The 13,046-nt window shown below is 35.3% G+C and overlaps 1 pseudogene across 1 annotated transcript; it reads left to right on the forward strand.

The window, feature by feature from the left end:
* The first annotated feature begins 1,234 nt into the window (after nucleotides 1–1,234).
* On the forward strand, nucleotides 1,235–11,179 carry LOC145563576 (uncharacterized; annotated as a pseudogene). The gene is made up of 10 exons (XR_014094560.1): nucleotides 1,235–1,625; nucleotides 3,138–3,301; nucleotides 4,640–4,862; nucleotides 4,936–5,368; nucleotides 5,734–5,868; nucleotides 7,107–7,235; nucleotides 7,578–7,993; nucleotides 8,418–8,634; nucleotides 9,904–10,097; nucleotides 10,307–11,179. The product of XR_014094560.1 is annotated as an uncharacterized LOC145563576 (transcript).
* The last annotated feature ends 1,867 nt before the right edge of the window (nucleotides 11,180–13,046 follow it).

Raw genomic sequence — 13,046 nt, forward strand, 5'->3', positions numbered from 1 at the left:
GTGGAACCATCTCTCTTCTTTCTCCAACGTGTAGCACTCGAAGTGGGTTTACAATGGGTTTCAACAAATATTAATTACATCTATCGATGCGTGATTTTGACATGCATTCCTAAATTAATACCACTTTAAAAAGTATTGTAAATACTTATCTAACACCCGAAGGCCATGATTGTCTTAAACTTCTTTGGGGCCTGTGCTAATTTTAAAAATAGGCTCTTCGTATTTTACTAAATTAAGTTGACAATTTTTCTTTCTCTATTTATCAAGGTTTATTTATTACTTAATTACATGCTTTAAGATTTCTTTTGTAAATAAATAGAATCATGATGCAATTTTTCAACAATTCGAAAATAGTCTGTTAGAAACATGAAAATCTGAAAGAAAGAAAGAAAGAAAAAGAGACACTAAAAACTAGGTGGCTAGATGTCTTAAGCAATGGTGTTTCAATTAAGAAAATTTTTATTCAGTGTATGTATATTGCTACTATTACTAAATTTGAACCTTACAATGAAGATATATTATCACTAACTAGTCTGATTTGTAATGCAAAGTTGCAACCTTGGATATGTTATTAATGAGCACTATGGATATGTTTTAGTAAAAAAAAAATTAATAAAGAAATAAAATAAAATAAAATAAAATTAATGAGCACTTTGAGAATCGAACATGTGACCAAAATATTACTTAATTACTCCAAAAATTAATTGAAAACACCTACAACATCCATAAATATTTCTCTTGATATGCATTAGATTATTAATATAGAATTTAACATTTCAAAAAAAAATTAATATAGAATTTAACTGGAGGTTCTTTTAGTTTAGGACCATGTGCGAAAACTCACCTTGCACATCCTCTTAGACGGCCCTGCTGAAGGCATTCGTTAGCAAGATCCTATTAAAAATAAAATAGTTTAGTTAAAAACATTTTTCATAAGAAATTAACATGTGTCCATCAATAATGTCAACATTACCTATTTTAATAATTATACCGAGTAAAATAAATATCTTTGATTTTAGTATTTTACCATCAATTGTACAGTATAAATAAGTGTAAAATTAGCATGTATTGAGTCCTGCAAACCTATATGCAGCCTCGTGCTCAAGTGAGCCATACCTAGGGAGCCTAAAAAGAGTCCTTTTGGACTTGCACAGTCGCACACCCGCACCAATAGGAGTATTTAGCAACAGAACTCAGCTATCAACGACATAACCCCAAAACTAATCTGCTAAAACTCCTTAAACCTGCAACCTTGAAATGTCACTCTCTCTCCTATTCAAACCCAAATTCATCCCAATCTCTCTCCGCTTCCTTCCCGCCATTTCAATCACCTTCTTCTCCACTCTCTGTGATCACAAACCCCATTTCAGTTACCCTTCAATTGATCCACCATTTCCAAAGAAACTCCCATTCAAAGTCACTGTTCATGGCCGTTCTTGGAACGATCCTTACCATTGGATGTCCAACATCAACGACCCAGATTTCGTCAGTTTTCTCTCTCAAGAGAACTCTTATGCTGAAGCTTTCATGGCTGATACTAGGGTTTTTCAAAGGAAGCTTTTCTCTGAGATGGGTAGTCGGATTCCCGCCAAAATTTCTGTTCCTCCTGAACGTTGGGGCCCTTGGTTCGTTGTTTTCTCGATTACCCTTTTCGATTTTCTTGTTTTTGAAGATTCCCTTTTGGTTAATTTGTATTTGGTGATTGTTTTGATAATTTGGTATTGAATTGTGTTTATAAGCTTTGTTTGTTTGTTTCAATTGTTTGATTCTATGTGGTTTGATTATGGTTTGGTATAATGGGTATTTGGGTACTTTACTCTCTGCATTTTTTTTAAAAAAAAATTATGTTCGGCATTCGTTTCGGGTATAATTGCATGTCAATTAAGAAGGGAAGTGGAATTGCTTGATATGAATGATTGCTTATGTAGTTAGAGTAGCTTTGTTAGAGGTAATTGTATAATGGTAAATTGGTTTGTTTGTATAAATTGTTTTTGTATTTGATGATCAGCATACAGCTCTATGATTGTTCAATGTGGAAACATTTTGCATTTAACCAAATGGTCAAGTTCTAATAATTGAGTATGTGGTCTTTGAATGTTTGGTTTAAAATTTTCTTCTCTTGTATTCCGACTTTCTGAGCCCTTCTACGTTCAAATAGGGGACTTAGTCTTGGTATGAGAAATGATAAAGCTATAGCTTAGATTGGGCAGCTTGCCCAACACCAAAGGTAATGGCAATGGATGGTTTTTCGTGATGCTAATAGACTTAGTGGTTTTACATTTAAGTAACTTTGTAAGCGGAATTTTGGGCAGCTTGCTCATTTCCAAGCATGGGAGCATATTTCATCTTTCCTGTTCTCTGTCTCAACTGTATGGAATATGGTTATATAATTTGTACCAGTATTATAATTCTCCGTTTTCCAGTTCAATTTAATGGCTATTTTATGTATGATTTTTTTTTTCCATCCATTACCTTCCATATAACACTCGTTAACAGAATTTTAACTCTATAAATATTTCAAGTTACTTACTTCTTTTAACTCTAGTGATTAATCTAGACATTCTAGCGAGTGGAGTCTAATAGCGAACAATTAAGGGTCAAAGTAGGTTATTTACGATTGACAATGTAATATAAGGTAGCAAGTATTATAACAGTATCAACATGCGATAAAGTGCTATGTAAAATGTTTTGTGTTTGTTTGGGGTCCTAGGTGTGTTTATATTCCCTACTTGAAACATTCTCCTGTCTGAAAGAAGCTTTCAGACTATTCCATCACGAGTTTTCTAGCACTATTGGCGCCTGAAATATTGATTTGCATCTTCTATTTATTGCTACAATGACTCAATGAGCATCTTCTTGTCATGAAATGTGTGGCTTAATGAATCGGAGGTGAAGATTGTATACATCACTGTAGCCCATTGGAGTTCATTAGTATAATTGTGATTTACATTTTTTCTAGGAGAACATGTGCTTGAGAGTGTATGAGTGATCAAAGAAGTTTTATTTTACCCACCTGATAGCATGACATCACTTGAAATATTGTTGATACATTTTGCAGCTATTAAGTATCTTTATAAAGATCAAATGAAAAATTACTTCAATACCCTAATGTCTGATTATTGTGCTGTTGTTCCCAGGCTCTACTACCAACACATTCCAGAAGGGAAAGAATATCCTATTTTGTGTAGAAAACTAGATACAGAAGAATCTACAGGTCTAGGAAGTTTATTTAGTAGCATAAAACGAGGATTTAAAAGGGAGGAGATTTTGCTTGATTGGAATGAGATTGCGGAAAAATATGGTAAGTTCTTACTTATCTAGTTTCAAGCACAGAAACCTAGTAAAAATGAACCCCCCCCCCCCCCCCCCCTCTGTACACACCCACACAAAAGAAAAGCAAAAGGGGAATAAAATTGAACTTGAAGTTCTGGTTAGCTTGGTGTCATATGAAAAGAAGAGCTGCATTGAAGTTGTTTATTATTATGAAATTACAAGTCGTGATCATTTTATATGCTAAAGGTTGAACTGTAGTTAATTTTTATTGGGTCTGATGCTTGTTGAGGTTATTGTAATTGATGTTCAGTCGGCTAGAGTGCTTGCTAAGTGACCGAGATAACAGTGAAAGCAAAATTTTTGAAATAAAGTTGTGATGCTAGTGAAGGCCCTTATAATTTATGTTAGGACAGACAGAATGATACGCGACTCTATTAACAATTAGTTTTGAAGCTCATAAATGTCACCAAATGAGGATGATACCTAGTTTATGGTATACTAGTTTTTCATTGGTATACTTCATTGAAGCTAATGCCTTTAGTATAAACTAGTTATTCATTGGTATACTTCCTCCGTTCTTTTTAAATTGCAAAGTTGGGAGTTTCACACTTGCCAACGCACATTTTAATTTTTAATAGCATATCAGTAACAATTATGAAAGATTAATATTATGATGTATGTGCTATGACAGATCTAGCAAGATCCCACATGACTATGTTTTTCCTCAAGTATAAATCAGTAAAGATGGTCAAAGGAGAGTGTGTGAATAGTGTCAAATTCCAATTATTGCTTATAAACCTGAACCGAGGATGTTTATATTAGAGAAAATTACATTTTCTAAACTTTTATATACTACGTAAAAAATTTATGGTTATTATTGACCTCCACAATTAATAATCTGAACCAGTGAGCTGCTCCTCTTGAGCATGATCTGTTAAGCGCCTCATGGCTCCCTGCAGGCAATCACTTATTCGCCTCTGGCTCACTTCTGTATAAACTTCCCAAGTGAGATATCTCATTTCCAGTTGTCAAGTTTCTAGCAGAAACCTTGAAAGTTGGGCAGCTTTCTACCATGATTGAATTACAAGTAAAATATTCCTAGTGGGATGGAAGTGCATGTGTTTGTTGCTTCTGCATGGCAAAAGCAAAACACAATTTTCAAATTAGGACTGCTAATTTTTTTTTCTCAATAATATAATTATTTATTGCTGTATGCTATGGCTCATGTTGATTTGGTGGTTCCTTTATTTCTGTTGTTGTTCTGTTTGTCATGTTTCCTGTGCTGGATTTTTTCTCTCATCTATGGTGTCATTAACTTTAAGGGGCTCTGTGTTTCATTAAAATACCAGTTGATTTCATTCTTCAGGTTATGTTCATGTGGGTGCTTGTCGGGTCTCACCTGACCACAACTTTCTGGCATATACTCTTGATAAAAATGGCTCTGAGCAATTCACCCTTCAGGTGAAAGACTTGAGATATGGTCATATCATCTCAAGTGTTAAAGCTGATGCAGTTGTTAGCCTGACATGGGCTCAAGACGGATCTGCTCTGTTCTATACCGTTGCTGATGATAACCAGAGACCATACAGGTAAGTTCCTCCCATCCTTTTTTCCATTTGTTCAGTTCTGGATTGCTGGATTGTTTTCACCCTCATTTTCCAGGGTATTTTGTACAGAATTGGGGTCAAATGAAGAAAAAATAGTATTTACAGAGAGAGATTCTAGATTTTGTGTGGATATTACTTGTTCAAAGGATGGCAAGTTTGTTACAATAAACTCTAACTCAAGGTCCTCTTCAGAGGTGTGATGGAATCCATGTATGCTCATTTCTTTTCTGATGTCTGAATTCTATTATGCACCCTTATTTGGAACATCTTCTGTTTTAAAGGTCTATGTCATTGATGCAGCAAATCCATTTGATAGTCTCCACAGAGTACATAAACGTGTCCATGGTGTGCAGTATTTTTTGGAACATCACCGTGGTTTTTTCTATGTTCTTACAAATCATCCTTCAGTAGAGGTTGAGAAGCTACATTGTGGAAACTTTTACCTTGGTATCTGCAGAGTTGAAGATATAAATTCTGCTGATTGGCAGGTCATTCTCTAGCCTTACACTATCAAGGTTTCTTTTTCAAAGAACGCCTGGCTTATTTCCTTGTAAAATATATAGTCAATAGTCCTATAAAGTTGCTTGTCCCATTGACCTATAACTATAACTAACCAGGATATGAAAATGGATGTTTGTTACTGAAATCCAAAAGGCGCACAGAGGAATCTTCTAAGCAACATATTGTTTATGATAGATCATTATTATTAAACAAAACCTATATTGCAAAAAAAAAAAAAAAAAAAAAAAGGGTTACAATATAGGTTGCAGGATCCAAAACTTTTCAGAATATGTTGCCCTTTCTTTTCAAAATATATTGCCCTATATAGTGATTGATGTGCCTTTCTTTTCAGAATATTATACTGCCCAAAAAGGGAACCAGCTTGCAGGATATGGACGTTTTTGATAAGAATTTAGTCCTTTATTATGACAAGGAGGGCTCTTCTATGATTTGTTCTGTTAATCTGCCTATTGATGTCAACAGCAAGGTACTAGATATGCCAAACATGCATGCACAACGAAATCGCTTATTTTAATTTGGGATAAATTTATAAATTAGCTTCTTGGGGGCCCAAAGACATTTTCAAATATTGCATATCATGTACTAGATTGTAAATTTAATTTTCATTCCATTAACATTTTAATGTAATTTAGCTAAAATAATATCGTAAATCGGTGCATTAGTTAAATCATATCCATTGACCAAATTTAAGTACTCTGAGTCCTCAACAGCTTCACATAATGTCATCATTTTCTCTCTACTATCTCGTTTGTAGTCTTTTGAATCTTTTATGGAAGACAATTTTATAGTATAATGGAATAAAGAACAAATTCTTTAACAATTTTACATTGGTCAAAAATCCCGGTAGGTGTGGTAAGAAGCTTGAACCTTGGTTTACCTTGACCCTTCAATTGCTTTCATCTTTGTTTGTACTTAGAACCATGTTCATTTAGGGTAAGGTAAACCATAATGGCTTTTCACCTTACTCCACTCTAAGAGTGAAAGGGAGCATTAGGTTAGGCTTTGACCTTCCTGTATGGTATTAGTAGATAGGATTGAGGACTCAAGCAATACTTCTCTATGCAATTCCATGCTCTGTTTGATTGGAAATCAACAATAATATAGTTTAGAGACTGATTAATCTATAATTTATTTATAGAGATCATAGAGAATGAGCTTAGTTTAATTCATAAAATTGTCAGTCAGTGAATAGGCCATTAAAATTATCCCCCCTTCATATATATGTTTGTTCATTTTTAGGCTCTGATAAGGATCTCAGTCGATATTCTGACCTAGTTTTGTATATTATTTGCTAAACCTTGGCTAGAGTATTTTGTATGCTCCTTCTCCCTTAAAGTGTGTAATTTTTAGCACTGGATCTTTTGACTAAACTCCATATTTTTAATATGAATTCTTTTCTTTGGTTAACATCACTTATTTCTTTTTCGATTGTCAAATTGGCATCTTATGATGCGCTATAATGAATTAATGACTATACTGTTTCACACCTCTTTTTAGTTAACCTCTTGTCAATTTATCTATTCCCATGCTTTGCTGTCACTCCTCAGCACTCATATGGGCTTAGTCTTGTTGATACACAAGGCATTTAATATGTATCACGGAGTGTATAATAGTTCATTTATGATCGCACCTTTGATTTTCAAATTAACATTCTTATCCATACATAAATCTTATATTAATATTTACAGTATGGGTTTTTCTCAGCGCATCGTGGAGATTGAAGATTTGAATCCTTGGACTTTCCCTGTACCCTCTGAGCTGTGCACAATGGCCCCGGGATCAAACCATGACTACATGGCCTCAGTGTACAGCGTGCTTCTTTCCTCTCCTGTGGTATAGCCTCTGATTAACCTCATAAAAAGGAAGGTCTTGCATTATTGACTTGTTTAGTATTTTTTCTTTTTTTACGTTAGTTTGATGTTAAAGTACATATCATACTTGAAGTGTCTTTGGTATTTCCATGCATATGGTACAACCAGCTTTACAATAGAAATTTCTGGAAAAACATGTAGTATTCACTCTTCTCTATCGAGTGCGCAATCCATATGACTACTTATCAGTGAATTTGTAATGGCTTCACTTTCCAATGCTCATGGAACTAATAAAGTGGTTTGCTTCTCCATTTATATCCAATGCAGTTTGTTTAATACATTCTGCTTCTCCATTTACTTGCAGATGCCTGATTTAGTAGTTGAATATGACTTATCTAGACGTAGCTTTAATGTTGTTCACCAAGAAGAGGTGTTGTGTGCTACTGAAAGTGCACTTGCCGACTCATCAAAATTTGGTATTGATGGTGAACCACTATCAAACATTAGAAATGATAAGTGCAAGCGACAAGAGGTAAAAAAATCACACAGCTGGAACGAATTTTCGGTGAATTATGCTTCCGAAATACATGAGGTCATTTCCCATGATGGTACCAAGATTCCTTTAACCATAGTATACTCAAAAGATATGCATCACAAGGGACAGTCTCCTGGGATCCTTGAAGCATATGGTGCATATGGCGAAGTCTTAGATAAAAGCTGGTCCTCAGATCGCCTCAGCTTACTTGACCGTGGATGGGTAGTGGCATTTGCTGATGTGAGGTTAGTTCATGTACTTGAGGTGTACTATTATCCTATTATCTAAATATGGTGTCATTTTAGTCTAAATGAATCTTGATTGGTAGCTTCAATGATATATACTTATATAGTTTTATTATAGTAGGTTCCCAGAATCACCATCAACCCTCCATGCTTTGGCTTCCTTCTTATTGAACCCTGAATCTCCTAGTGTGTAAAAACTGTGTTACATTCCGAATGTTGGTCATGGGTGACTTTCTAATATGATCAGGCTACTCTGGATTGTACATTGTTTAGTGCCTCACTATTTTGTAGATTTGGCATAATTGTCAAGTTAAATTATTGCAGAAAATATCTACGTTCTATTTGGTAGTGTCCCCCCCCCCCCCCCCCCCCTCTCTCTCTTTACTGGTTTAAAACTGAAGGCTAGATTATTTTTTATGAGCAGGGGTGGAGGTGGTCCTGATCCTTCCTGGCATCAATATGGAAGTGGAGCTAATAAGATAAACTCTATATACGATCTTGTCTCATGTGGTAAGTATCTAGTCAATGAGGGCTATGCTACAAAAGGTAGGCTTGCTGCCATTGGAACTAGTGCCGGGTCTCTGCTTGTGGGTGCTGCTATCAATTTTCATCCTGGTCTCTTTTGTGCTGTGATTTTAAAGGTAACTGATTGTCATTTCTTCGTCATTCCTAGTGAGGTTATGTTTCCTCTGTTTTGTCAGATGTGTTTATAAAAAGTGAATTACTCAGAAGAAGCTCCTTGTGAAGTTAATAATTACAGCCAGCATGCATCTTGTTGTGGATGAAATTTTAGAGAGGTCTAGATTCACCTAGCTTTTAAGCTTTAGCCAGTGCAAACTAGTGGAGCATCTTCAAATAACTTGTAATAAAAGCTATAACTATGGTGAAATTAGTAGTATGATTTTATTTTGATTAAGGAGTATTGTAGTTGCAACACAAAATTTCCCTCTTGTCGTAGTCTTGCAGTTATTGAATCAAAATACTGACTCTTCTGCTTGGGAATTAGGAGGTTTAATGGATTAAGGCAGCTATGTTTTCCAGGGTAGAACTTTGACCATTGTATTATCTCATCATTTGTGATAAGTTATTTTAAAAGACAAGACTATGGAATAAATTTTGATGCAAATCTATTATAAGTAGTACAGTCTTTAATAGTTATTGTCAATGTATTTTCAGGGGTGATTTGTACTACATCTATTTTTCTACTCACTTGCATTTTGTGTGGTCTCCAATGTAAATATTGGACTGTTAATATCTATAACTATATATTAGCTAAAATTATAATAGTTGGTATTATGAAAATACACATTGAAATGAATCGAACAAGATCCCACATGATGTCATTCATGCATACAAATCACAATATATGGTCAAACTTTTTACTTTGATGACACAAAAAATAATTGATTCGGACTAAAACAAAAGAGGTACTATTATGAATCGGAGGATCATTTGAATTTTTTATTTACCTCGTGTTGGTTTGGTTCAATTAATTGCAAGAAGGATATAGGGTGAGCTAAAAGAGCTAAGACATCTGGATACATCAAAGATTCATGTTTTGGGTTCATTTGTTTTGTTAAGCACTTTGTGGTATGAAGAGTCCAGAACTTCCAGAGTGAGATTATGTAGGCTGACCAAGTAACCCCTAAGGATGGAGGTAGCTGTGTTCCTTTTAAAAATAGCAATGGAAGAAACAGTACGTGATTTTTGCTGTGTTGATGGCTGATGGCAACATACTAGTTATCGTGTTTACCGATTACTTTTATATGCTTCATAATCTGTTGCAATCTTTGGCTTTTTTGAATTTACTCTGCTAGATGTAGACAGACTACATTGCGTCAAAGCTTTTTGACAAGCATATAAATCTAGAATTTGTTCATCCAATATTGATCAAATTCTTTGCATATCAGGTTCCTTTCCTTGATGTATGCAACACATTGATGGATGACAGCTTGCCTCTAACCATATTGGATTATGATGAATTCGGAAATCCTAAAATTGAATCTCAATTCGAGAAAATTATGGAATATTCTCCTTATGACAATATAAATAAGGGACTTTGCTATCCTTCAATGCTTGTCACTGCAGCATTCAATGACTCAAGGTAAGTTTTATTGTCTCTTCCATTATATTGTGATTTTCTCCCTCCCAAAACATCAATCCATCCCCCCAAAACAGAAATACAGATAAGCATTGCTTAGTATTGTAATATGAGCACGTGACAAAGACATGACCAATGACTTTTTTTTTAATTGACGGGACATGACCAGTGACTTTGGAGTACTGATTGATGTGTGATTGTGTTTATCTCAGGGTTGGAGTATGGGAAGCTGCAAAATGGGTGGCTAAAGTACGAGAAGAAACATATAAAAGCTGCTCTCGTGCTGTTATCTTGAAGACAGAAATGTATGGAGGACATTTTGGCGAAGGAGGCCGTTTTGGGCAATCTGAGGAAAAGGCTTATGAATATGCATTTCTGATGAAGGTTATGGGATTGCTAGATAACTCCAAACATTAGGCTTGTGCTGGGGGAATTTGTTTTCAAGATCTATGCTTCCACGTGTTATCAGATGCTTCTAAAAGTCTGGACTGTTGCCTATTGCCATGAGAACTTCTTTATGTTGTGGAGGTCGCCAACCGGTAATTATGTACTTGCATCTTTTACTATTACACTTAAATGGAAATAACTCTAAAAGCTGTGATATCGTGTTTCCCTATTTTCTTGTAGAAGCCTAAAGTCTGGCAAGTGTTTATTGAAGATGGTTGCTCTGTTAGGGTGGAAAGAAGAAATTCACGTTGAGAATTAATTTAAAGAGCTCTGTAAAAATGATCGCAATGATAGCGGGACTGCGGGAGCAAGCTTGCAGATCACACTTTACAGTATATGTAACAGGTTCACAGGTATACTGTTGTTTTGCTTATTCCGACTGTAAGGAACCAAGTTTCTGGTTTACACTACAGCAATTTGTGCAAACTACTTGGCTTTTCAAGCGTTGTCCAAATCTTGATTCTAAGGACTTTGAAGATCATTTTGAAGGCGTTGACTGTGACTCCATGGTGATCAATATTCTTTTTTGTGAGAGTTAAATTTAAGCATTTGATTTTCATTTTTAGTAGGTTTTTATAATTTTTTTTTTTCAAGAGAAACAGAAGCATATATTACGTGGACATTAAGTCCTAATTATAATACAACCTAGTTGTTAACAACCTGCATAAATCCAAAATGCAAGCTAAAGTTTGAGTTTTAACAGTAGCAAAAGACTGAGAAAGATAAAATAGTTCATACATTCCTAACAGAAATAAAAGCCTATCCCTACATCCATTAAGAAGTAGCAAGAACACCCATTGCACGAAGATCAGCGTCATATGCTGCCTTGACACTAGCTGGAACCACATAATGAGGCTTATGACCAATGTGCATATCCATGGCATATCTAGAGAGATAATGCGCCACAAAATTAACTTCCCTTGGAATATGATTGAAGATGATAGTCATATCCTTGTTCCTTAAAAGCCTTCCCACATCAATAATCAAAGCAGCAAGCTCATGATGAGGGTCTTCTGTCTCTTTGTTCAGCATTCCCTTGATAGCCTAAGCATCAGTCTCCACCTCTAGGAATTGAACAGGAATAGCTCTGGCATAGTTTATTCCTTCACGTAAGGCATAAAGCTCAGCAGCCAAAACCGAACTTGCATTATATTTACTGGAGAATCCAAAATACCGTTCTCCCTTGTCTGTTCTAAAAACACCTCCTCCTCCTCCTGCTTCTTCTGAATTCTTCCAAGTCCCATCAGTGTTCAACTTCAAAAACCAGCTCTAGGAGGCTTTCAGGTTAGAACATGAATATTGGAGAGTATGGCTTTATCCTCTGATTTATTCTCTCTCCTTACCCTATTTTGACACCTCATACTCTCTTTCATCCACCTCATTTTCCACTATCTCTTTCCTCTCTTCCATCCTCTTCCATTTATTTTTCCCACATCAAAGGGTATTCTCTTGATATATTTTATACTATAAATATGGCCCCATCATATTATTATTGATTATTTATTATTGATTTCTTTAATGATAAGATCTAATAATAATAATAATAATAATAATAATTAGTGTTCGATAATTAGCATAATAAAAATTACCATACTTTACCAACATTTTGATACAATAACACATGGACTTAGGAATAAAAACATTAATTGATACACTAAAGTACAACAAATACAAGAAATTAAAGACAAATAACTAAATATCCTCCTTTTTCCTTACCGTATACTATTATGCCCAAATATTGCCCACAAATATTCTACCAAATCTTGTTTAAGTGACATATATGAGTTTGTTTATCGTGGAGATTTTCCAGTGTTGCCATTAATGTGGTTAGATTAGGATTTTGGTAGCGCGGGGTTACGGTGAAAGTCGTTGCTCTTCGGTTTGAAGTTCCTGCTAAATACTCGGGTTGTTCAGTAGCAAACTCATTAGGATCCCAATAGTTAAGATAACTTTCGCGCTCATCTTCCACGATCATATTCTGCATGATAATACACGCCATAACAATTTTCCACAACATTTCGACACTCCATGCCAAAGCATGACGTCTTATCATGGCAAATCGAGCTTGCAACACTCCAAATGCACGTTCTACATCTTTTCTAATACTCTCTTGTTTGGTAGTAAACAATCGTTGTTTAGGGGTTTGCGGTGCAGTTATTGCATCTATAAATGTTGCCGATTTTGGGTAGATCCCATCAGTGAGATAATACCCCTGATTGTAAGTATTTCCGTTCACGGTGAACTGAATTTGTGGAGCATGACCATTTAAAATGTCGTCAAAGACAGGTGAACATTGAAGGACATTTATATCGTTGCAGGATCCAGGTGTTCCAAAAAAGGCATGCCATATCCACAAATCACAAGATGCAATAGCTTCTAAGATAACCGTCGCCGTTTTCGATCGCCCTTGATACATCCCTTTCCATCCCGCTGGATAATTTTTCCACTCCCAATGCATGCAGTCGATACTTCCCAACATACTAGGAAAACCTCTTTCCTCTCCTT

The sequence above is a fragment of the Chenopodium album genome, chromosome 10 (genome assembly GCF_948465745.1).
Source record: "Chenopodium album chromosome 10, dcCheAlbu1.1, whole genome shotgun sequence".
In the NCBI taxonomy this organism is placed as follows: domain Eukaryota; kingdom Viridiplantae; phylum Streptophyta; class Magnoliopsida; order Caryophyllales; family Amaranthaceae; genus Chenopodium; species Chenopodium album.